The sequence below is a fragment of the Gossypium hirsutum genome, chromosome A09 (assembly GCF_007990345.1).
Source record: "Gossypium hirsutum isolate 1008001.06 chromosome A09, Gossypium_hirsutum_v2.1, whole genome shotgun sequence".
Taxonomy (NCBI): Eukaryota; Viridiplantae; Streptophyta; class Magnoliopsida; order Malvales; family Malvaceae; genus Gossypium; species Gossypium hirsutum.
Genome location: NC_053432.1, coordinates 7,920,694 through 7,925,656, shown reverse-complemented (window position 1 = coordinate 7,925,656; position 4,963 = coordinate 7,920,694). Strand labels below are relative to the sequence as shown.

General features: G+C 37.7%; 1 non-coding gene across 1 annotated transcript; it reads right to left on the bottom strand.

Moving 5' to 3' along the window:
- Positions 1-2,943: 2,943 nt before the first annotated feature.
- On the bottom strand, positions 2,944-3,050 carry LOC121207461 (small nucleolar RNA R71). The gene has a single exon (XR_005902552.1). It is a non-coding gene; the product is annotated as a small nucleolar RNA R71 (small nucleolar RNA).
- Positions 3,051-4,963: the final 1,913 nt, after the last annotated feature.

Sequence of the window (4,963 nt, the reverse complement as noted above, 5' to 3'; positions counted from 1 at the left end):
ATGAAGCATTTTGCTGATAAACACTGGTTAGAACGGAGCTTCCAAGTGGGTGATTTTGTGTATTTGTGCCTATAGCCATATAGACAGCAAACTGTTCGAAGGATGCTTAACCAAAAATTATCTCCCAAGTATTTTGGACCTTTTCCAGTGCTTAAGAAACTTGGAGAAGTCACCTACACATTGCAGCTACCTCCGGGCTCCCGCATCCATCCTACTTTTCACGTCTCTCAGCTGAAGAAACATGTTGGTTCCAAGCCTACTCAAGCCCACTTACCGTTAGTCGATACTCATGGTGCACTGCTTAAGGAGCCAGTTAGAATTGTGGATAGAAGGATTGTGAAAAGAGGGAACCAAGCTGTTACAGAGGTTCTAGTTGAATGGATCGACTCTTTTCCTGAGGATGCTACATGGGAATCACTTGAATTTCTTCAGACCAATTTTCCTAACTTCCATCATTGAAGACAAGGATTTATTTTTGGGGGACAGTATTGTTATGGACTGGAAAATTAATTAGAAATAGGGAGCTGTTTTTAAACAAACGGTGAGTTTTGATTATAGAGTTATTTCTTTAAAATGAAGCATAGAGGTTAGTTAAACGGAGCGTTTTGATTGTAATAGAATGAATCACGTTGTTGCTGTTAGTTTCTTTATTTTTAAGTCTGAGCTGTATGAAAACATTTATGAAAATATTGAAGGATTTATCAGAATTCTCTCATATCCGTTCTTCTTCCTTTCTTCTCTATATTTCTTCCCTACTCTCGATTTTTTGTTCTCAACACATTAGTAGAAGAAAATTGAAAGTTGAAAAGACTATCCCTAGCCAAATGAACAGAAACCTCACCTCGTTTACCCCAAAGAATAGCTAATAAATCGTAAATTATACATATTTTGACCTCATGTTTAATGCATTTTATGGATGATTTCTCATTAGAATTGGTGAATTCGATGCTCCTAATGCTTTAATTTCAATTTTTATACTTAGGAGAGCATATGAGAGCGAAAGGAACGAGAAACGGGCCAAAAACAGAGAAAATAGGCCAAAGTACAAAATCAACACGGCCTAAACCTCCTCACACGGGTAGACCACACGGACGTGCCAATTAGCAGAATTGGAGCACGATTCACACGGGTATAACATACGCCCGTGCCATTTTAACAGGCTCGAACACGGCTTGAAGTAATCGTACACGGACGTGTCCCTGCCGAGCCCAAGTTGAGTCCAATTCAGAAAAGGCTAATTTTGAGGGCCTTTAGGCATTCCAAGGCCTATAAATACACCCTAGAAGAGGAGAAAAAAGAGACGGAGAAGAGGGGGTAAGAAATTACTCCAAGGAAGCCGATTGATCCATCTCAGAAGCCGGATTCATCATCAAGACTGAAGATCTCTCCTCAATTTTCCTTCAGGAGTTTTGGGTTTTCTTTATATTTTATATTCTTTATTCTTCTGAGATGTTCTCTTATTTAGTTATGAACTAAAACCCCTAAATACCTAAGGGAAAGAAACCTAAGACGAATCTTGTTATTATTTTCTGAATCGTATGATAAATATTTAACTTGTTCTTAATTACGTGTTCTTAATTCTTGTTTTGATATCCCAGGATACTGATTCAAGACATGCTCTTATTCAGAGGAGGAATAGACCCTATCTAAGAGTACTTTTTTCATAATTAAGCGGAGTTGATTGCGCGCCTAGAAATAGGGTGACAAGATTTTGCCAAATTAGGGTGAAACCTAATAAGGGGATCCATAGATCGAGTTAATGCAACCCTAGAGTGTTAATTAGAGAAAAGTCTCGGTTATTCAATCTAGGAATTAGACGTTATTAGTCTTGAATAGGGATAATAACATAACTTAGGGATCTCTATGGAACAAGTTGAATGAATAAATCGTCTGATTCGGAGCCAGAATAACAAGTCTAGGTGGATTTTTTCTTAGGTATTGTCTTCATTCAATCGATTTTCCCAAAAGCAATTCCCCAATTCTTTTCTCTGTGAGTTCTTAGTTTAGATAATTAGTTAATTAAAACAAAACCTCTTTATTCTTAGGCTAGATAATAAAAAGATAGTCATTACTAGTACTTTTAGTTCCTTTGGGTTCGACAATCCGATATTGCTAAAACTATACTACTGTTCGATAGGTACACTTGCCTACATCGCGATAATAGTTAGTTCAAGAATGAGTAATTATAAACATTTAAAACCTATCACGAAACCTTACGATCAAGTTTTTTTGGCGCCGTTGCCGGGGAACTGAAATATTAGGAACACTCAATTTTTATTACTTTAGCCATTTATTTTTCTTGCAATTTAATTTAATTTTATTATTATTTATTAACTTCCTTTTTCCTTCTCTTGCCAGGTTTTCATAGTTTATGACTAGAAGAAACCGTCGGGACCATTACTGTTTGACAAAGAAATAGATTGCACAGTTCGTAGAAACCAAAGAGAAATAAAGCGAAGCTTAAGATACACGGAGAACGAGCAAGAAGACAATACTCAACCCCCAATCGAAGAGATGGCTGAAAACCAAGGCAATCAGCTACCTCCTGCAATTGCGGTTAATCAAAATCCTGCTCCACGCACTATGCATGACTATGCTAAACCTTCTTTAACAGGAACTGAGTCAAGTATAGTTAGACCTGCTATTGCTGTGAATAATTTTGAACTGAAACCTAACACAATTCAGATTATACAGTAGTTTGTTCAGTTTGATGGTTTGCAGGATGAAGATCCCAACACTCACTTGGCGAATTTTCTGGAATTTTGCGACACTTTCAAAATTAATGGCATTTCTGATGATGCCATTCACCTTTTGTTATTCCCTTTTTCACTGAGAAACAAAGCTAAATAGTGGTTAAATTCGTTACCACGAGGGTCTATCACTACTTGGGAACAAATGACCGAAAAATTTCTACTAAAATATTTTCCGCCGGCTAAAACGGCTAAGTTACGTAATGATATCTCTTCTTTTGTGCAGATGGACTTAGAAACACTTTACGATGCGTGGGAGAGGTACAAGGATCTATTGCAAAGGTGCCCTCACCATGGCTTACCTCTATGGCTGCAAGTTCAGACGTTTTACAATGGTGTGAATCCCTCGACAAGACAGATGATTGACGCAGCTGCTGGAAGAACCATCAACAACAAAACACCTGAAGAGGCCTATGAATTTATTGAAGAAATGTCACTGAATAATTATCAATGACAAGTCATGAGGACTAAGCCAACAAAACAGCCAGCATTTATAACGTCGACTCAGTTACTATGCTGTCAAATCAGGTAGAACTTCTCAATAAAAAGATTGATGGTTTACTTGGTTCTACGCAGGTACATCTAGTAATGAGGTGTGACTCAAGTGGAGGAGGTGTGCATACAGAATATCAATCCTTCAATAATACAACTGAAGAGGAACAAGTCAACTATATGGGTAACAATAACTTTCGATCTCAAAATAACCCATACAGTAATACTTATAATGCAGGTTGGAGGAACCACCTAAATTTCTAGTGGTCAAGGGAATCAAAACCACAAAATCCTTAGGGTTTTCAACAGCCATCTTATCAACAAGATAAGAAACCGAACCTTGAGAAGATGCTCTCAAAATTCATATCGGTATCAGAAACCCATTTTCAAAATACCGAGACAGCACTTAAGAATCAACAAGTATCGATCCAAGGACTCGAAACTCAGATAGGCCAGCTATCCAAACTAATCTCTGAAAGACCACAAGGTAGCTTACCAAGTAATACTGAACCTAATCCAAGGGAACACCTCAACGCAATTAGTACTCAAGATAAGGAAGGATTCATTGCGCCTAAGCTAGAATTGATGCAAGAAACTGTGGTGAGCAAAGGTAAAAGTGAGATAAGTCATAAAAAAAGGGTAAATGAAGAATATAGACCTCGTGTCCCATACCCTAACACGACAAGGAAAGACCGCTCAGACGAACAATTTGGTAAATTCTTCAAACTTTTGAAAAAATTACATATTAACTTACCATTTATTGAAGCTTTGTCGTAGATGCCACATGCAATGAAAATTTTAAAAGAGCTTTTAGTAAATAAGCAGAAGTTGGACGAAGCGTCACATGTGGAGCTAAACGCAGTTTGCTCAGCTATTCTACAGAATAAGCTACCGCACAAATTGAAAGATCCAAGGAGTTTTACAATTCCTTGCTTAATTGGTAGTTTAGATATAAATCATGCATTAGCTGATTTAGGAGCTAGTATTAATGTCATGCCTTACAAAATGTTTAAGCAACTAGGTCTTGGGAAACCTAAACAAACTAGGATGAGCATTCAATTGGCAGATAAAACTATAAGATTTTCTAGGGGTATTATTGAAGATATACTAGTGAAAGTAGATAAGTTCATATTTCCCGTTGATTTCGTTGTTCTAGACATAGAGGAGGATAATAACACCCCTTTGATTTTAGGGAGACCCTTTTTAGCAACTGCTAAAACAATTATTGATGTTGGCACAGGTGAGCTTACACTTCGTGTGTGAGACGAAACGATCACCCTTCAAGCTCGTAATTCTGGCATCATATTGAACATTGAAGGTAATGGTCCACACCAATCTACTAAAACTAACAATATGACTTTGCAGAAATTAAGCTTCAAAGAAGTTCACGAGCCATGTTCCAGAAATGATAGAGGACACATTCATGAAGAACGAAGGCTACGAATAGAGGAGCTATATGAATGGCAAGCACATAAATCGAGAACACACGATAAACTAAAACTACGCCAAAACGAGCTCGATAGCTCTCCAAATCTACTTAAGGTTGGTGATAAAGTCTTACTAGATGCCGCAGATCCCCACATTGTCACTACCACACCGAATGAGGAAATCCCTCTTACGGTACTCAGTATTTTTCCATTCAGTACAGTGGAGGTGAGTCATCCCAGGTTCGGCACTTTTAAGGTAAACAATACCCGTTTAAAACCTTATTTTGATGAGAC